We start from the raw sequence: 21,848 nt of genomic DNA, 5'->3' as shown, positions 1-21,848 counted from the left end.
TTTCTTCTAAATGTTTAACCTCATATATATTTTTTGCCCCAGGAAGTTATTTTATATCCTGTATGGCTCTGTGAAGAAGAAATAAATGAGTTTCCAACAGGCTTTACCATTCACTAACTATGATACTCAACAGCTCTCTCTATCTCAAGAACCTCAATTTTGAGACTTTGCTCGTGGTCCAGTGGTTAAGACTCTACGGGCTCGGGTTTAATCCTTGGTCAGGGAACTAGATCCTGCATGCTAAAACTAAGACCCAGTGCAGCCAAAAAAAAAAAAAAAAAGGCAAAGGAATTTCAATATATCCCCTTATTTAAAGAAGTGGTGGTGATATGAACTGCCTTGCAGGGTTGATGTGAGATTAATTTAGATAAACTGTCAAGCATGTAATACATGCCTGGCACATAATAAGCCATTCAATACTGTGGCTGTTTCTTCCTTCTCTTGTCTCCTAACTGAGGGTGGCAAAGTTCTAGGAATATGAAACCGCCTCCCCATGCGAGCAACTTCCCCGTGGACAAGGAGAAACCCATGATGGGCCCTTTCCAGCTTCTTTCTGGCAGCTAGCTCATCCTCCCTCTGCCTTCCTCCTGGTCTGGCCTCATCTCCACAGCCTGGGTTTCTGCACTACGCCAAGTAGCAAACGCCTTTCTTTTATAGCCTGTCACAAATCCCTGAGTAGATGCAGGCAAGCCTTTGAGCCGCTACGCCATTTTTTCTTCTGAACGCTTAAAGACACTTTTCATCAGAACAGAACTGCTTTTCAAACAAGGATATAGGCTGCCTTCCTCACAAGGAAGGTTTGTGATCCATTTGCATTTCAGTTATTCCTAAATACAGCCAACGACATCAGTCCGTTCTTTACTGTTGGCATTGACTTGCTGTGGAGGGGGGACCAACAGATTTGTAGTAATGGTCAGCCATCAACTAAATATAAGTATTAGATGTAGTCACACTGAATTATTATCATTTTTTAAATTTATTTTTAAAAAATTATTTATTCATTTATTTATTATCTTTGGCTGCACTAGTCTTTGTTGCTGCACACAGGCTGCTGTAGTTGTGGTGAGCTGGGGCTGCTCTTTGCTGTGGTGAGTGGGCGTCTGATTGTGGTGGCTTCTCTGCTTGGCAGCTCATGGGCTCTAGAGCTCCATTCAGCCGCCCAGTGGCTTGTGGAATCTTCCTGAACCAGGAATCGAACCTGTGTCCCCTCTATTGGCAGGTAGATTCTTTACCACTGGAACACCAGAGAGGGCTTCCCAGGTGGCGCTAGTGGTAAAGAAATCTCCTGGCACTGCAGGAGACACGAGCTTGAGCCTTGGGTCAGGCAGATCCCCTGGAGGACGGCATGGTGACCCACTCCAGTATTCTTGCCTGGAGAACGCCATGGATAGAGGAGGCTGGTGGGATATAATCCATAGCAAAGAGTCAGACATGACTGAAGTGATTTAGCATGCACCAGGGAAGTTCTATTATTTTTGGAATGTTTATTTTTGTTTATTTACTTGGCAGTGCCAGGTCTTAGTTGTGGCACTCGGGATCATTAATTGCGGCATGTGGGCTCTGGTTCCCTGACCAGGGATTGAACCAGGCCCCCTGCATTGGGAGCACAGAGTCTTAGCTACTGGACCACCAGGGAAGTCCCTGGAGTTGAATCTTTACAAAGGCTGGAGTAAGTGAAGCTCTGTCTTTCTTCCCTTTACTGTACTGATAAGCTACTTATGATTTAAATGTGTTTTGAGTAATGTTTCAACATGTCCCTCAATATTAGTTTTTAGATTGGGAGGTTAAGCAATCATATAATTAGCATATTTTAAAATTAGCAAAATTTGCCTGAAATGTTCTCATAATAGTTTCTTTAGAATTTAAACTCCTTGAGGGTAGAACTACATCTGTCTCCGTTACCACTGTCATCCTTAGTACTGTGACCTGGCATGGAGCAGGTGCTCAAAAATACAGAATGAATGAGTGAATGAATGTGCTAAGACCAGGAGTGCTTCATAACCATATTATGATTTTAGCTGTCTAAGCTTTTAAACACAAATTTGTTCTGAGATTTTATTTGGAGTGTAGCAATTTTTGTGTACATTTAGAAAGTTAAGATTGCGGTTTGTTCTTCATTTGCATTTAAACATTTGACAGTCCAACTTGCTGATATGTGTTTCAAACCTGATCCTTGCTGGCCGTGAGTAGTATATTCTTTAAAATCTTTGCCAGTCTGGTAAATGCTTTAACTTTTTTTCTTATTGCTACTGATATCATACCTTTCTTGGTTGTTGGCCTTTCTTCTTTTGTGAGTTTCCTATTCATGTCGTTTGCCCATTTTTAAAATTAATCTGTTCCTCATCTTCTTATTTGTTTTTAAGGGATGTTTTTATATGTTGGCATTAACAATCTTTTTTATGTGTGTTTCAAGTATTTTCATGTTTGATTTTTCACTTTTCAAATTTAATATTAGCTGTATAAATATTTGTATGGTTTCTGCCTTTGGTGTTGCACTTCTAAAGATTTTCCCTACATCAAGATCTGATATGCATATAAATATATTTCATTCTGTAGTTGCTTTATCAGAGTAATTCAGGATCATGTAATCTTGTAGTCATCTGATGCCAGCTGCCCCTCTGGCCATGGGTAGGTTCTGGGGCTATCAGGCAGGCTGGTCCTAATGCAGGCTAAATGGTGGCTCTGAGCTTTTCTCCCTCTGGGAAGAGAATAGGGCTTGGGGGCAGAGACGTTTTCTCTCTCTCTTTTTTTTTCTTTTGAAAATTTTTTTTTTTTTATGTGGATCATTTAAAAAGTCTTTATTGAATTTGCTACCATAATGCTTCTTTTATGTTTTGGTGTTTTGACTGTAAGGCATATGGCACTTCGCTCCCAGACCAGGGATTGAACCCGCACCTCCTGCACTGGAGGGTGAGGTCTTAACCACTGGACCGCCGGGGAAGTCCCCAGAGAGTTTTTCTGTTGGTGTCTTGATAGGAGACTGCTACCTGGCCAGCTGGTTCTCTGAGGTCCCTCAGGGACATTGACTGTGCCTCCTCCCTGGCATGGTGGGAGGGTAGCCACATTGTTCTACTATAGCCGAGCACCAATATTTATACACAAAAGAGTTTAAAAGCTGCAGCATTGAAGGGGATTCAGCACCCAGAAAAAGGAATACCAACAGCCCACTCAGAACAGGCATCTCTATTACAGAGCTCTTATATGGAGTTTTTCTTTTGTATAGAAATAGAACTGCCCTGGAGGAAACAGAAAGAAACTGGAAAACCACAAACTAAGAGTATGTAAGGAGATTCCACTACAGCCCCAAATGGTTTTCCCCAACAAAAAACAAATGAAATTTTCAAAGTAAAAAATCCAGAGGATGAGTTGAAGGACGTCCAAGTGAAGGAAATACCATCTACAACAGTGGAAAACCACAGAGTGTAAATCATGAGGGAAAAGCTGAGGGACTTGGAGAACAGATTTTGGAGACCTGATATTCAAACCATGGAAGCAGCAGAAGGAGGAAAAGCCATGGATGGAAGACAGACTACAGTGAAACTACTATTGGCAGAATGTTTCCTTGAATGAAGAGAAGGGAAAGAAGAAAAGACTTGAGTCTGAAAGGACTCGCTGGACTGTCAGGACTGATATAAAAAGACGCAAAGAAAAATATGCACATATTCTGGTAAAATTTATGACTTCAAAGGGTGATGGTTAAAAGTTGCCACCTTATATTATTTAAAATGTCCAGTTTTCAATAAAAATTTGACACACAAAGAAACAGGAAAGCATGGCTCACACACAGGGAAAGAACACAGTTAGTAGAAATGTTTTAGGAAGCCAGTTGTTAAACTTTTTTCTTTTTCTTTTTTTTGACCATGTTTCATGGCTTGTGGGATCTTAGTTCCCCTGCCAAGGACTGAACCTGGGTCCTCAGCCATGAAAGTGCAGAGTCCTAACCAATATGCCACCAGGGAATTCCCTAGAATTCTTAAACTATTTTTTTTTCTTTTTGGATGGTTAAATTTTATGTTTGCTTCCCATTTATTAATATATAATTAACGTGTATGTGTGTGTGTGTATGTGCTCAATAGCTCAGTCATGTCCAACTCCTTGTGACCCTATGGACCATAGCCCACCAGGCTCCTCTGCATGGGATTTCCCGGGCAAGAATACTGGGGTAGGTTGCCATTTCCTTCTCCAGGGGATCTTTCCAACCCAGGGATCCAACCCTCATCTCCAGCATCTCCTGCATTGCAGGTGGATTCTTTACCACTTGAGTCACATGGAAAGTCCCATAATTAACATACAATGCTATATACATTTAAGGTGTATGGCATAAAGATTTGACTTACGTGTTAGGTTGGCCAAAAAGCTTATTCGGGGTTTTCCATAAGATGTAATGGAAAACCCCAAATGAACTTTTTGGTCAACCCAATATATCATAAAATGATTATCACAATAGGTTTAGTGAATATCAGTCATCTCCTATAGATACAACATTAAAGAAATAGAAAAATTTTTTTCCCTTGTGATGAGAACTTCTAGGATTTACTCTCTTAACTTTCATATGTAATGTACAGCAGTGTTAATTGTATTTAACATCTTGTATATTACATCCCTAGTAATTTATGTTATAGCTGAAAATTTTAACTGTCTCATCCAATGCTCCCACATCTCTGACCTCTTTTTCTCTGAGTTTGTTTGTTTCTTAGTTTTCCAAGTATAATTGACCTATGGTACCATATTAGTTCCTAGTGTACAACATAATATTTAAATATTTCTAAACATTTCAAGGTGATCACCATGATTAAGTCTAGTTGTTGTCTGTCACTACAAATACTTTAAATTAGAAATATTGTAATTATAACATTTATAATTATATTGTAATTATATTATAAATATGTTCAAAACTTTCAGATGAAAGATAAAGTAACTTACAATGGGTAAACAATCAGACAGATATCAGACTTTTTTTTTTCACAGTTCTTGATCTTGCAAAATTCCACCACTTTCTGGAATATATTGAGTGTGTATATGCACACACATTCAGGCACACACAAACACATATATTACCATTTACATTTTTATCCATATGAAATTGATTTTGATGCATTGATTGAAGAAGGGATCTGAGTTTGCCCATTTTCCTCCTAATTTACCTATTGTCTCAAAGAACTTATTGACTAATCTACCACTTTCCCATTGATATAAAAGGGTATGTTTAAAAAATAAATAAAGGCTATGTTCATTTCATGTTAAGTATAAACATTCATATACTTACAGGTTTGACTTAAAGCTTATCTTCTTAATATATTACTATTAATTTATTATAAATCATTTGATTATTTTGCATATATATTTTAATTTTTATAACATTTATTTTGATGATTATTTTGCATACACAGATAATGTTCCTTATGTAACACGGTGCTTAAGGGGAGATGGCCACGTACTGAGTGTAATACCCAGCTTGCACAGCTATACATGAGGTGGCAGCCGTGATAGTGTAATGAACACCTGCGTACCCACCGTGGCGCTTATGAAATGGGTGCTATCAATCCCCCTGCAGCCTCTTGTGTGTTCCTTCCCTTCTGCATCCTCCTCTCTGCTCAGACATCACTACAACAAGGTGAATTTTATTTTAGCCACTTGAGTGCCTATCCCCAAATAATGCACTAAGGGAGGTTAGCCTTTTCTGAGTTTTGTATGAATGAAATCATACTGTTGTCTATTCTGCTCAGTGTTATGGTTTAAAATGTCATCTCTCTCGATATATGGAGCTGAGATCATTCATTTTCATTGCTCCATTGTGTCCCAGGGTATAAACAGACCAAAATTTATTGATGTATTCTGCTGTTGATGGTCTCTTTTTATAGGACGGTAGATTTATTTTGCTTATATCTACTTGAGGAGTTTTATATTCATTTCATGAGTGAGATTGATATGTAATTTTTTTCTTGTTTGGTTTTTGTTATCAAGTGTATAATCTCATAAAAATGAATTATTGGATGTTCCTTGTTTTCTGTTCTTTGAAAGAGATTTTTTTTTAATTGGAATTCTTTACACTTTGAATGTTTTGTAGAGCTCACCTTAAAACCATTTGGATCTTTTGTTTTATTCATGGGAAGAATATTAAATACTGATTCTGTTTCTGTAATAGTTAAAGGACCATTGAGGTTTTTCTGTTTTATTTATTTTTATTTATTTATTATTTTATTTAATTATTTTATTTTATTTATTTATTTTATTTTTCTGTTTTCTTTATTTTTAGCTGCACTGCATATGTGATCATAGTTCCCTAAACAGGGATTGAACCCGCATCCCCTGTGGTGGAAGTGCAGAGTCTTAACCACTGGACAACCAGGGGAGTCCCTTTCTGTTTGGTTTTATTTTAGTCAGTTTTGCTTATTTAGAATTTTTTTCTAAAGCTTTAAAATTTTGAATATACCAGTATTTCAAATATACTGGCATAATTGTTTTCTTTTTTTAAATTCATTTATTTTAATTGGAGGATAATTACTTTACAATACTGTGGTGATTTTTGCCATAGTAGGTTCTCATAGGCTTCCCTGGTGGCTCAGACGGTAAAGCGTCTGCCTACAATGCAGGAGACCCAGGTTTGATCCCTGGGTCGAGAAGATCATCTGGAGAAGGAAGCGGCAACCCACTCCAGTACTCTTGCCTGGAAAATCCCATGGACGGAGGAGCCTGGTAGGCTACAGTCTATGGGGTCGCAAAGGGTCGGATACGACTGAGCGACTTCACTTTCACTTTCAGGTTTTTGCCATACATTGACATGAATCAGCCACAGGTGCACGTGTCCCCCTAAGTTCTGAGATACATTAATTTGTTATGGCTCATATTCTTCTCTGTATCCTATCGTTCTTGTCTTCTTCCTCCTGGAGTATTACAGGAGCTTACCTTCTGTCTCACTCCCCTCCAATTCATTCTCCATTAGAATAGTTTCACTTTTCTACATAATATCCCTTGGATGCTTCCTAGGAATAGACACTGACTTTTCGACCTGCCTCACCAGACTCACGTCGAGATCCAGCCTGAGTCTGCCCCTCTACCTCTCTCCTCTCCACTCTCACTCCACGTGCACACACTGCTCATCCAGCTTGCTCTGTTGTTCATTATGCCCATTACCTCTGCTGCCTCGGCCATGTCCCTCTCATGTGCCCCTGCAGCATCCTGTCCCTTGCTCTCCTGGATGACCCTCTCACCTGACTTTGAATGATCTACTTGCTGATCTCATCTCAGTTCACTCCCAGCCCTAGACAGTGAGCTCCCTGAGAACATGGACTGTCTCCTGTTCGGTCTCTGATGACTAGCTCAACACTCCCATTGAGGTGATACTCAATACATTCTTATATTACTGCTGACATCAAAAACTTGTTTGGGGAACTTTTTTTTTTTTGTCAAAGAAAATTCATGTTTGTCAGAAGAAGTTTAAGAAATCATTTGAAATATAGAGGGATTGTAACAGATATTGTGCAAGTTAAATTAAAATGGAAAGTTACACTGAGAAATTTCGATAGTCATCAATGGATTTTATACTTCTTTTTTTAAATTAATTTTTAAATTGGAGTATAGTTTATTTACAATGTTGCATTAATTTCTGCTGTATGGCAAAGTGAATCAGCCATACATATACACATATCCACTGTTTTGGGAACTTTGTAATGACATGAGTCATCATGGCATTCATTGGTACAGCTTCTTACAAATTAAGTGATTAATTGAGTAATTGCAATTACATTACCAGTCTTCCCTGGTGGCTCAGCAGTAAAGAATTCACCTGCAATGCAGGAGATGTGGGTTTGATCCCTGGGTTGGGAAGACCCCCTGGAGAAGGAAATGGCAACCCACTCCAGTATTCTTGCCTGGGAAATCCCATGGACAGAGGAGCCTGGTGAACTACAGTCCATGGGGTCGAAAAGAGTTGGACTTGACTTAGTGACTAAACAACAAACAACAAGAACAAAACAGTAAGAACTAGAGATGTGAAAGAACATGGCAGGGCCCATGGAGTTTATGGGGAGGTAGGCTGGACCCCTGGATTCCCCACCACAAATCTGGACCCCTTTCTAGATGTGAATATCCATCACCACTTTTAACAGGTGTCCAGCATCTCCAAGTTTGGCTTAGGAGTGTGATTTTCCATGTGTCTGGTACTGTTCATAAAACTAATCCTATGTTTATTCAGGATTTAAACCTCAGTGACATTTTCATGTCAAACAAATGTGGAACGATGGGGTTGTGTTTTTAAGCCTGCAAAAGAAAATTACTATCATTCCATACATCATTAAAAAATTAAAACTATACCTTAAAAATATACCAACTTAAATCCCCAAACCTTTGTCTCACTCGATGTCCTGCTTGGAACAAACACTGTAGTTTGCCTTTCTCCTTTTAAAAAAGAACAGAAGATAATCTGTTTGTTACAATTTCTTCTGATTTATGCCTCCAGTATAGCTTTGTTAACCATTGAATTGTTGGGATTAATGTTAGCATCTTAATTCTATAAAAGCATCACTTTGGGTTTTCAAGAAGTCTTTACCATTTGATGCTAAACCCCTAGTATTTTTGGATAGTTTATGGGAATTCGAGTGATGCCATTTTCTATGCAGGGAGCAGAGACATCCTGACTATAAATCACCATCTTCCTATCGCCTTGCTTGTTTAAGAATTCTGAAGGGCAGGAGCATCCAAAAGGCAAATCTGGCAGCTCTGCTGACGTGTTAGCACTGAAGACTTCCTGCCCTGCTGAGCTTAGAAAAACAAACTGGCTTAGGATGAATATAAATGTTTTTGGGAGTATATGCAAACAGCACATTTCTGTCTTTTTCTTCTCTTGGAAGCCTGCATTTTGAAAGCCTGTAGGATTTCAGCCGCATAGACGAGCTGTTTCCTGAAAGAAAGAAAGCCGTGAGGGTGAGAAAGACCTTGAATAAACATGCCTGTGTCCCCGATGTGTTTCTGGACTCTGTCAGGTTGGGTGATGTCTCGTTGCCAAATGGGGAAGTGCTGGTAACATTTTTCCCTTTCCTCCTTTTCTTTCTCTTTCCTCCTTTTTTCCTTTTCTTCCTTCTTTCTTTCTCTCTTCATCCCTCTCTTCCTTCCTCCTCTCTCTCTTTCTTCCCTCCCTCCCTCCCTCCTTGTCTTTCTCCTTCTCTCTCCCTTCCTCCGTCCTTCCTTCCATTTTTCTCTTTCTCCCTCCCTTCCTCTCTCCCTCCTTCCCTGTCTCTTGCTCTCTCTTTTCCACTCCCTCTCTCTTTTCCTTCCTCCTTCTGTTCTTTCCTTTCTCTCCCTCTCTCTCCCCCCTCTCTCCCTCCCCACCTTCCTTTTCCTCTCTCACTGATAGGCTTATACAAGTTCATGTATTGGGATATACACTGATTTGCATTATGCTTAGTGTTGGACTCTGACATTGGCAACAAAGACACTGTGCCCATGTAATCAATCTGTTGTCCAGTAACGGTGTTTTCTGCCTATTTAGGCTTGCACTTGTGCTCTTGGGGCCTGGGTGGGGTGGGCTGTGGCTCACTGGGAGCAGGAGACATTGGAACAGCCAGAGAGGGGGGCTGGGGCCTGGCCTGGCTGGAGTCGGAGAGCTGTGGAGGCAGACAGGCACTTGGGGCCAAGGAGCAAAGCGTCACAGCGCTGCTGTAGGTAGAAGCAAATGACTCCAGAGCCTGGCAGATCCCAGCCAGGTTCCTAGAGAGAGTCAACGCTGTGATGCCTGCAAGGAAAAGGGCAGGCTCCAACTCTTGTGTTTGGAAAAGTGGAAAATAAGAAGTTTTTCCCTAAGAAACCCTCCCCTATCTTGCCCCCCCTTATCCTGACCACTCTATTTAAAACTGCAGGGACTTCCCTGGTGGTCCAGTGGGCCCAGTGGTTGAGACTTCACCTTTAAATGCAGAGGAGGGCGGGTTCGATCCCTAACTGGGGGGCTAAGATCCCATGTGCCCTGCCACCATAGAGCCCAAACATAAAAAACAGAAGCAATACTGTATTAATAACAAATCAATCCAATAAAAACTTTAAAATGATCCACATGGAAAAAAAACCTTAAATAAAACAAAAAGCCATTGCAATTTATACCCCCCCAGCACTTCCAACTTCTTTTTCTTATATGATATTATGCCATGCCATGCCATGCCATGCGTGTGTGGTCAGTCACGTCCAACTCTTGGTGACCCCATGGACTGTAGCCCACCAGGTTTTTCTGTCCATGGGATTTCCCAGGCAAGAATACTGGAGTAGCTTGCCCTTTTCTTCTCCAGGGGCTCTTCCCGACTGAAGGATCAAACCCACATCTCTTGTATCTTCTGCATTGGCAGGTGGATTCCTTACCACTATGCCACCTGGGAAGCCATGTGACATTATACAACTTATATATTATGTTCATTTTCTGTTTCCCCTAGTTAGAATATGAACTTCTTGAGAAAAGTGATTTCTGTCTGTTTTGTTGACTGATGAATTCTCTGTGTCTAAAGCAGCCTCAGTGCCTAGTAGGTGCTCAACAAACAGTATGTTGACCCTGGACATACCATCAAGAAGTATCTGGACAGCAATCTTTTGGGGAGTCCCCTCCTCCTGCCATTTGGGGTAAAGTAAAATAGTGATTTGTACTCTGTTTAAAAAGTAAAGATGCCTTTTCTCTGCCAGGGAGGTAATCATGAGTGTCAATGGGGAAGGGGCTGTGGGAAAAATACATATTTCATTTTGAGATCAAAAGGTAGATTCCACTTCCCAGACTGGATCCCCCCGAGACTGGTCCTCCCTTAGCCTTGCACCCCTGATAGGGTGGACATGATGATGCTGGGGAGGGAGCTACAGAGATTCTCCCAGGAAACACCTTCCTTCTCCATGGCACTTTTCCCTTCTGGATCATTCTCACATGTAGCACTTCTCAGCAACCACAGTTTTGCTCACTTTCCCCAAATAAATGATCGCTTCCTTCTCTATGCTGATGATCACCAGTATGACTGGACCAGGAAGAGGGGAGGGAATGGGAGAAGCAAAGAGTTGGGTAGGAAGTTTACAACTGATGAAGATTTGTGATGATCATCCATCTAGCTTTTTTCTTTACCTGTGGAGTGCTGTTCAAGGAATACAATTTTCCACTTCTTTCCCCTGAGGTGTTTTAGAATTATTTCCACATGACATTTTGGTGATTGAGGCTCTTTCCAATGGGTGAGCTTACTTCAAGTCCTTGAAAAACGGGCTCTTAAGTACAGTTTTGTGGGAGGGGTGGGCTCCAGGGTAAGAGGATCTATATTGTGTATATTGGCACAGGCAGGCTTTCTTTCCTCTGCCCATTTAGAGTAATAGTCTAGTTTTTAAATAACCCCTTGTGAAGTGCCAGCGTGGTCTTCAGCCAGAGCATTCTAGTCTTTCTGTGGAAGAAAGAATATTCAAACATCAGTCATGCCGGGCTCTCCGTGGGGGTGGAAGGGCAATCTATGTTGGTTTTTCTAGGAAAGACAATTAATTATTGACTTTCTCGTATGCACCAAGCCTATTGCCGAGGACTGAAGAGGGTTCACATATATAAAGAAGTATTGTGATTGCATGTTCAGGTTTTCTCCTTTCAAGGAACTATTAATACAAGGTGAAGTCTGTTCCAGCAAGATCTTTTCACAGATTACTTTTGGCCCTGCTTGCCAGGGCTGATTAAAGGGGTGTGTGTGTGTGTGTGTGTGTGTGTGTGTGTGTGTGTGTGTGTAGGGGAAGGAGATGGAAGGAGAGAGAAAGAGAGAGAAATTTGAGAGAGACTATGTGTTTAGTGGGGCTTCCTTGGTGGCTCAGTGGTAAAGAATCTGCCTGCCAATGCAGGAATCCAAAAGATCCCCTGGAGAAGGGGATGGCAACCCACTCCAGTATCCTTGCCTGGAAAATCCCATGGACAGAGGAGCCTGGTGAGCTGCAGTCCATGGGGTCGCAAAAGAGTGGGACACAACTCAGCAACTAAACACCACTACATCATGTGTTTAAGGGGCAGGTGGAAGAGTGGTGCTGTGAGTGACATTGATAAGATCCGCATTCCAGTTTGCGAAAGAGAGTCTTAATAGCATAAATTTAAACTCAAGGAAAGACCTTCTCCACGGAACAGTTCATTCCGATTATGCACACCGACGAGGCATCACCCTCCTTTCAGCACTAGGAGGGACCCAGAAGGGTCGCCACTCATGTTTCTTTGGAAAATGTGACTCAGAGTGAAGGTGAAGTTTGCAACGACTTGGTGTTGGTGTTTCTGTAACATGGTATGGAAAGCCTCGAATAAACTTTTTGACCAACCCAATATTTTAGCTGAAATGTACTCATACTCAGGCATTTATTCAAGTGATAGACCTTTCAAACCAGTAAGATAGAGAGAATGTATTTGCTCAGTCATATCTGACTTTTTATGACCCTGTGGACTGTAGGCTGCCAGGCTCCTCTGTCCATGGAATTTCCCAGTCAAGAGTACTGGAGTGGATTGCCATTTTCCTCCTCCAAGGGATCTTCCTGAACGAGGGATTGAATGTGCATCTGCTGTGCCTTCTGCATTGCAGGTGGCTTCTTCACCCACTGAGTCATCAGGGAAGCCCAATGTATTCATCTGTTGATGGTAAATAGAGAAGAGAAACCTTAAATTTCTAGTATCATTTTTTTAAAGACTCAAATAATTGTGAAAACTCATTTTCTTTCAGCTGATCCTGTCAACCTTGGCAAAGTAAATATATTTCATATTTACTTATAAAGTAAAACATCTTGGGATGATGACATCCTACTTGAAAAACTAAAATGATCCAGAAAGTTTCTGGATCCTTCATTTCAGGTTCAGGTAACAAAATGCACATCATGCATCTTGGAACAAAAAATGCACTTGGTATTCTGAATTTAAATAATGTTGGTTAACTTGATTATTCCCTCATGAACCTTGGAAGGTAGAAACCGTAAAATCCTGTGTGTAATCCAGGATTCGAGGAATAACATCCAGAGACCCTCCAGGGAATGTATTCCTTGCAGGCTGACCCAGACTCTGGGGATTCTGTCTAAAACATACACTTTAAGACTCAACAAATATTATCATTTAAGAGGACTCATTGGAAAAGACCCTGATGCTGGGAAGGATTGAAGGCAGGAGGAGAAGGGGACGGCAGAGGATGAGATGGTTGGATGGCATCACTTACTCGATGGACATGAGTTTGAGCAAGCTCCAGAAGTTGGTGATGGACAGGGAAGCCTGGCGTGCTGCAGTCCATGGAGTTGCAAAGAATGGGACATGACTGAGCTGAACTGAGCTGAACTCCCTTCCCTGGCTGTCCAGTGGTTAAGACTCTGTGCTCTGGATTCAGGGGGTAGAAGTTCAATCCCTGGTCAGGGAACTAAGATTCAACATGCCACACAGCGCAGCCAAAAAAAGGAAAAAAATATAAAGGGACCTTTCACCTGTAGGAGTGGTCTGCACCTTCCATCCTGGAGCTGAACTCTCCCCTGTAGACCTTAGCTGCTGTTAATTGAGACTGACTTCTTATGCATTCAAATTCCTGATGGTGACTTTAATTGGCCTCTATTAAACCCTGGTTTCACAGGGAATTGTAGTGCTGTAGTAGCTTAGGGGACTTCCCTGGCGGTCCAGTGATTAAGTCTTCATCTTTTAATGCAGAGGGGGTATGGGTTCAATGGGGAGCTAAGCTCCCGCATGCCTCATGACAAAAACCAAAAACAAAAAACCCCAATAAAACAGAAACAATAATGTAACAAATTCAACAAAGACTTTAAAAATGGTTAACATAAAAAAAAATCTAAAAAATAGTGACTCAGGGTTATGCCTTCATATCCTTTGGCTTTTGTCCTGACCTATAAAGCCCAGCTGGAGTCTCAGTTCTTGGAACTAGTGTCTTACTTCCATGAGTTGTCTGTGTCGCTACAGAATCTGACAGTCTGTTTGTTGACTCTCTAGTGACCAAAGTGGGGATTCTGAAATGAGGAGACTCAAAGCTGGTGAAGTCCCTGTCGGCCTGGAGAAGAGCCTCATTCTCAGTCTTGTCCTGGCAAAGTGTTTGTGGCTGAAACAAGGAGGCAGAGGGCATGCTCAGATTCGGGCTGACATGAAGTGGGGAGAGAGCGATGCAAACCTTGATAAATGGAGTCAGGATCCAAAAAGAGCCTTGGCAGGCTGGGGTGATGGGTCAGATCCAAAGAGAGCCTGGATGATCAGGGATAGTACAGTCCAGCTCTCCAGTACAGACATGACTTCACAGTGACAGGTAGGAAAAAGCCTTGAAAGGTGAAAGTGAAAAGTCAGTGTTAGTCATCAGTCATGTCCGACTCTTTGCAGCCCCATGGACTGTAGCCTGCCAGACTTCTTTGTCCATGGGATTCTCCAGGGAAGAATATTGGAGTGGGTATCCATTCCCTTCTCCAGGGGATCTTCACAACCCAAGAGTCAAACCTGGGTCTCCTGCGTTGCAGGCAGATTCTTTACTGTCTGAGCCACCAGGGAAGCCCAGGAAAGAACCTTACTGACCTTTATTGACCACAGTTCTGTAGAGGTCAGTGGTGTGGTGCTTGGCTGTGTTCATGCTCTGAAGAGAGGTGGACATCCACCTGTAGTGCTCAGACCAAGCTTGGGAGAAGGGTTTAAACTGACTTGTTGAAATTCAGCAGAAATCCCACTGTATAATGTCAATGGTGACCACTTGACTTTTGAGGCATATTGGGTTCCCATTCTTTTGTGTAGAAACACCCACTTCTCCTCCACTTGTCTTTCCTTCCATCACATCAGTCAAACATTTTGCCAAGTCTTGAGAGACATTCTCTATCCTATCCAGGGTGTTGATAGAGGCTTGTTGTTGTTGTTCAGTAGCTCAATTATGTCCAACTCTTTGCGACTGCATGGACTGCAGCACACCAGGCTTCCTGCTCCTTGGCCATCTCCCAGAGTTTGCTCAAACTGATGTCCATTGAGTCGATGATGCCATCTAGCCATCTTATCCTCTGTCACCCCCTTCTCCTCCTGCCCTCAATCTTTCCCAACATCGGGATTGTTTACAATGAGCTGGCTCTTCGCATCAGGTGGCCAAAGTTATTGGAGCTTCAGCTTCAGCGTCAGTCCTTCCAAGGAATATTCAGGATTGATTTCCTTTAGGATTGACTGGTTTGATCTCCTTGCTGTTCAAGGGACTCTCAAGGGTCTTATCCAACACTCAGGATCCAATAAGGATCTCAGAAGGATCTCAGCTTTCTTTATGGTCCAACTCTCACAACCATACATGACTACTGGAAAAACCATAGATATGATTATATGGATGGAGTCTAGGACACGCAAATTTTGTCCTTGAATCGCCATCCCATACTTACTCTCTCCTGCCAAAGTCAAAGCCTTCGGCTGGAGGGGGAGGTGAGTAAGCTGCATTCTTGGGTCCCTGAAGGGGCTGTCTGGATTCCTCCTGACCCCCAGTCTGGTGACTCAGCAGCTGTGGACAGTGGCTGGTGGGATGATGCATTTTGGCAGCTTCTCTCCTTGGTTCTGGATCTGTGTCATGGGAAGCTTGCACATATCCTGGTCCAGCCTCCCTTCCCCCACCCCACCTCCCCGTCCTCCCTTCAATTGTTGCTGCCTAAGGGGCCTGACCTCCTCATTCACCCTGTCCTGTGAGGCATCACCTGCCACCAAGTCTCCCCAACATGTAGGAAGTTGGGTCCCTATCCGGTGAGAATGTCAGTGTGTGTTCGTTGCTGCCCAGGCTGCTTGCTTTCTGAAGTCATAAGAGAACTTAGCCATTTCTCCTTAAGGAAAAGTCTGGTTTTCCTAAGAATGTCCCCATGGAGGGAGCTGGGGGGATGGGATGGGGGTGAACTTTTGCTTGGAAGCTGGGCTACAGTCCATGGGGTTGCAAAGAGTTGGACATAACTTAGTGGCTGCACAGCAGCTTAGTGGCTGCACAACAACAACAGCAAAAGTTTCTTCCAATCATATAGATCTGTGACTCAAATGTTAGTCCCTGCCTCGATTCTGCTGTGTTTATACTTTGGAATTCAACTTAGTATATGTGCATTTGCTAGAGGGGAAGGGAAGACGGGAAGGCTGTAGGGGAGGATGACAGAAAGTGGAAAGGTACCTCATCCCACCCTTGGGGAGCAATGGGCCACTTCAGAATAGTTTGCGAGATTTCTTTTATTTTTTGTTTTAACGTATACCTCCTCTTCTATGGATGTCCTTCCCATTCAGTGCTCACCGCAGAGCACTGAGTGGAGTTTCCTGAGCTGTACTGTAGGTTCTCATTAGTTACCTAGTATATGTGCATTTTGCATGCTCAGTTGCTTCAGTTGTGTCTGACTCTGTGTGACCCCATGGACTGTAGCCGACCAGGCTCCTCTGCCAATGGCATTCTGCAGGCAAGAATACTGGACTAGTGGGTTGCCATTTCCTTCTCCAGGGGATCTTCCCGACCCAGGGGTCAAACCTGCATCTTCTGCATCATAGGCAGATTCTTTACTGCTGAGCCACCAGGGAAGCTGTATCAATCCCAGTCTCACAGTTTCTCCCAACCCTAGTTTGCTAGATTCTGACATACCCCTGTTGCCTTCAGAGGGAGTGAGCTCCTTGTCATAAAGGTATTCACTTAGAGGCTGCAGGCCATTGGGCAGGATTGCTGAGGGGGACAGGCTGGACTGGATGACTGAGAAGGTCCCTTCCAGCACTGAGCTTTCATTATCCTGGGATGCTACAGGTCAGCACTTCAGACTTCACACAAGCATGGTGGCCCACGCTGACCACCACAGATGGAGAGGACTTGGACTGCACCAGGCTGCAGCATCAACTCCCACAGTATTGAAAACTGATGCGGGAGGAAGGATTTTGATCAAGAGAGGTGAATGTAAAATCAGTTTATCAGTGACACGGGGTGTGATGTGAGCCTAGAGAGAATCTGGTCTAGCTCAGGGACTGAAAAGAAAAAGTGAAAGTGTTAGTTACTCAGTCATGTCTGACTCTTTAAGACCTCATGGACTGTAGCCTGCCAGGCTCCTCTGTCCATGGGATTCTCCAGGCAAGAATACTGGAGTGGGTAGCCATTCCCTTCTTCAAGAGATCTTCTCGACCCGGAGATCAAACACAGGTCTCCGTCACTGCAAGCAGATTCTTTACTGTCTGAGCCGTCAGGGAAGCCCTAGTCCAGGACCTGGTAGCCTTTAATTCCCATAGAATGGGTTTGGCGGGAAATTTCTCCCCCTACTGCATGGCTCAGGTAGTGTAGCCATCAGTCTTAGACTCTCACTGAATCACACCAGACATCTCCATGGGGAACGCAGACATGATGGAGACACAGCCCTCAGCCTTCTGGAACTGCCTCCACAATGTTGCACTGAGATGCCTTTGGGGAGAGGCAGAAGCCTGGAATAGGAATACAGTGAACAAAATGTAAGGCAAAAACGTCATTTTACCGAATCGAATGTCAGCAGCCAAAAAAAAAAAAAAAAAAGAAAAAAAAGGCTCATTGGGGCTTTAGAAATGTTTGTAGTTGTTGTTAATAGCATAGAAGAAGCACAGCAGACAAATACTCTGATCACAGAGGCTTAGGACAGTCCTCCTTGCTGCAAAAAGCAGCTACTTGGGAGTAAATGTGGCAGCATGTTTTTTTCAGTGGTGGGACAGCTTCAGAGGAGCCCGGGAAGGAGAGTCAGCTTGGAGCTGAGACAGCTGAAGGGAACTGGGGTGGGGACGGTCTGAGAAGATGATGGGGATAAACGGATGATGATCTTGGAACCAGGCATCCCTGGGACCTAGTATGTACGTGTGTGTTAAGTCACTTTTGTAGTGTCCAACTCTTTACGACCCCATGGACTGTAGTACACCAGGCTTCCCTGTCCTTCACTATCTCCTGGAGTTTATTCAAACTTACGTCCAATGAGTTGGTGATGCCATCCAACCATCTCATCCTCTGTCTCCTCCTTTCTTCTTTGGCCTTCAGTCTTTCCCAGCACCAGGGTCTTTTTGCAGTGAGTCGGGTCTTTGCATCAGGTGGCCAAAGTTGGAGCTTCAGCTTCAGCATCAGTCCTTCTAATGAATATTCATTATTCATGAATAATGAATGATTTCCTTTAGGATCGACTGGTTTGATCTCCTTGCCAGCCAAGAGACTCTCAAAAGCCTTCTCTAACACCCCACTTCTTATATAAACTTAAACAACCCTCTCCCAACTTTATTCACATATCCCTCTGTTTATTTACTTTATAGCACTTAGAGGTTTAATTTTCATATTTAGAAATTTGTTTGCTTTTTAAAAAATCTATCTCTTCCAGTAGAGTATAACCTCCATGGAAAGAGATACCTTATCTTTCTTGTATGACATTGTATCCAAAGCACTCAGAACAGTTTCAGGCATATAGTAGGTGCTCAATAAATATGTGTTGGATGTATGGACAACTAAAGATAAGCATCATACAGGATTGTAGCTTTTTAGTTGCTAAATTATGTCCAACTCTTTTGCGACCCCATGGACCGTTGCCCGCCAGGCTCCTCTGTCCTTAGGATTGCCCTCCTCTTGTCCCAGGCAAGAATACTGGAGGGGGTTGCCATTTCCTTCTCCAGGAGATATCCTCAACCCAGGGATCCAACCTGCATTTCCTTCGTCTTCTGCACTTCAGGGGGATTCTGTACTGCTGAGGCATCTGAGAAGCCTGTTACACAGGGAGGCTTTGTGTATTGAGGGAGCTAGTTTTGGGTGGTGATCCTGGCTGCTCCAGGCCCCAGCCTTTGGTGAAATGACCTAACTGCCTTTGCACATGATTGCTAACAGGTTTCACCACTGGCTCCTGCTCTGTGCTGTTTGGCAAGCATCTTAACTCTCAGAGCCTTAGTTCACTCATTTCTAAATTTAGGAGTTCGACCTAGATGACTTCTTAAGGCCTCTTCAGGCATTTACAACTATGATTCTATGATCTCTGAAGCCAATAGAGGCAGGTAACATTTATTGTTTTTTGCTGAGCATTTTGGTTATCAGCTTCCGTGAATTATCTTAAGATAGAATCCATTATTTTCTAGTAGTTATATAAACTTTGGCTCTGAGGTTTACCTAGATGTGTTTTTATTTTGGTGAGAAAAACAATACTTTTATATGTACTCAAGCTTCCTAGGAAATACAGAAATAAATTTTACCGTCAAATTCACCTTTGATTTTCATGTGCAAGATTTTATTCCCATCTCAGTTTTTATTTTTTATTTTTTATTATTTTTTCCAGATATTATCCAGAAATCTATATGCTTATTTCTTCAGTGAATTCTTAACCAGATGAATGTCAGTATTTGGAAATTACTACACAGGTTGTTGGAGATTGGAGGGGAACAAAAGGAGGAAAATATATTTCTTTGAGTGTATACACTATAAGGAACATAAGCTAGATGAGAAATTTACTCCTAGTAATTCATCTAGTCCTCAAAGTGATTTTTTAAAGATTTAATTTTAATTGGGGGTTAGTTGTTTTACAATATAGTGCTTATACTATACAGTACAGTGAATCAGCTATGTTTGTGTTAGTGGCTCAGTTGTGTCTGACTCGCTGCGACCCCATGGACTATAGCCCTCCAGGCACCTCTGTCCATGGACTTCTCCAGGCAAGAATACTGGAGTGGGTTGCCATTCTCTCTCCAAGGGATCTTTCTGACCCAGGGATTGAACCTGGGTCTCCTGCATTTCAGGAAGACTCATTTGAGTGGCTCATTACCATTTGAGCCACTAGGGAAGCTCAAATCAGCTATACATACATACATACATACATATATATATATATATATATATCTCCTCTCCTTTTTGCATTTCCTTCCCATTTAGGTTACCAAAGAGCATTGAGTAGAATTCCCTGTGCTATGCAGTAGGTTTTCATTAATTATCTATTTTATGCATGGTATCAATAATGTGTATATGTCAACCCCAATCTCCAATTCATCCCACCCTCCTTTCCCTGCTTGGTGTCCAAAAGTTTGTTCTCTGTGTCTGTGTCTCTATTTCTGTTTTACAAATAAGGTCATCTATACCATTTTTCTAGATTCCATAAATATGCATTAATGTACTGTATTTGTTTTTCTCTTTCTGAGTTCACTCTGTAGGACTGTCTCTAGGTCCATCCACGTCTCTGGATGGCACAATTTTGTTCCTTTTTATGGCTGAGTAATACTCCATTGTGTATATGTACCACATCTTCTTTATCCATTCCTCTGTCAATGGACATCTAGGTTGCTTCCTTGTCCTGGCTATTGTAAATAGTGCTGCCATGAACATTGGGGAGCATGTATCTTTTTGCATTATGGTTTTCTCTGAGTATATGCCAAGGAGTGGGGTTGCTGGGTTATGTGGAAGATTTATCCCTAGGTTTTAAGGAATCTCCATAATGGACGTGTCAGTTTACATTCCCACCAACAGTGCAAGAAGGTTCCCTTTTCTCCATACCCTCTCCAGCTTTTATTTGTAGAAGTCTAATAAATACAATTTAAAGTCAGAACAGTGGCTCGCAAAGCAGAAGGTAATCAGCTATAGTTTAGCCATAAGTGTCTTCTATTTTTTTCCCACACTAATGAATACTGAGGGATGACAAGCTTTAATACCAGGAAGATTTTTTACTTTTTCTGATATTTCACATAGAGCTCCATGGAACACTGCTAACACGTGTTGGGGTCTTCTTTTCTTTGTAGGGGCTGTGGCTTTAGCATTCCTTTCACTTCCTCCCAGGGTCACTTTAGGAACAATGTCCAGCAGACATATTCTGTGCCCTAAACAGGTAACTAATGAGAAGCTGCTGTATAGCTCAGGGAATTCTGCTCAGTGCTCTGTGGTGATCTAAATAAGGAGGAACTCCAAAAAAGAGAGGATATATGCACTTCTGTTACAGGATGGAAAAAATAAGTGTGTTTCTTACTCCTTCACCAAACAATCACAACAGAAAGTAGGTTGTTTCCATGTCTTGGCTATTGTAAATAGGCACTTCCCTGTTCTTGGTGAAGCCTTTTGTGGTTGGATTCTTTTGGACTCACCCTTTTCGGAGACTCCCTACTGGGGGTCCTTTGTTGTTGTTGTGTAATTGCTAAGTTGTCTCTGACCCTTTTGCAACCCCATAGACTATAGACTGCCAGGCTCCTCTGTCTATGGGATTTTCCAGGCAGGAATAATGGAGTTGGTTGCCATTTCCTTCTCCAAGGAATTTTCCTGAGCCAGGGATCTAACCCGCATCTCCTGCATTGGCAGGCAGATTCTTTACCTGAGTCACCAGGGAAGCCCACTGGGGGTCCTTCAGTTCAGTTCAGTTCAGTCGCTCAGTCCTGTCCGACTCTTTGCGACCCCATGAACTGCAGCACGCCAGGCCTCCCTCTCCATCACCAACTCCCAGAGTTCACTCAGACTCATGTCTATCGAGTCGGTGATGCCATCCAGCCATCTAATCCTCTGTTGTCCCCTTCTCCTCCTGCCCCCAATCCCTCCCAGCATCAGGGTCTTTTCCAATGAGTCAGCTCTTCCCATGAGGTGGCCAAAGTACTGGAGTTTCAGCTTTAGCATCATTCCTTCCAAAGAAATCCCAGGGCTGATCTCCTTCAGAATGGACTGATTGGATCTCCTTGCAGTCCAAGGGACTCTCAAGAGTCTTCTCCAACACCACAGTTCAAAAGCATTAATTCTTCGCGCTCAGCCTTCTTCACAGTCCAACTCTCACATCCATACATGACCACAGGAAAAACCATAGCCTTGACTAGATGGACCTTTGTTGGCAAAGTAATGTCTCTGCTTTTGAATATGCTGTCTAGGTTGGTCATAACTTTCCTTCCAAGGAGTAAGTGTCTTTTCATTTCATGGCTGCAGTCACCATCTGCAGTGATT

At 42.6% G+C, this 21,848-nt stretch overlaps 1 protein-coding gene across 6 annotated transcripts in view; it reads left to right on the top strand.

Annotated features, from left to right (window-relative positions):
- Positions 1 to 21,848, top strand: part of ADAMTSL3 (ADAMTS like 3) — a 381,778-nt gene that overhangs the window by 42,785 nt on the left and 317,145 nt on the right. The window lies entirely within an intron of this gene.

This window comes from Bos indicus x Bos taurus, chromosome 21, assembly GCF_003369695.1.
Source record: "Bos indicus x Bos taurus breed Angus x Brahman F1 hybrid chromosome 21, Bos_hybrid_MaternalHap_v2.0, whole genome shotgun sequence".
Classification (NCBI taxonomy): domain Eukaryota; kingdom Metazoa; phylum Chordata; class Mammalia; order Artiodactyla; family Bovidae; genus Bos; species Bos indicus x Bos taurus.
Note: the sequence above shows the minus strand (reverse complement) of the source record. Positions and strands in the feature narration are given on the sequence as shown.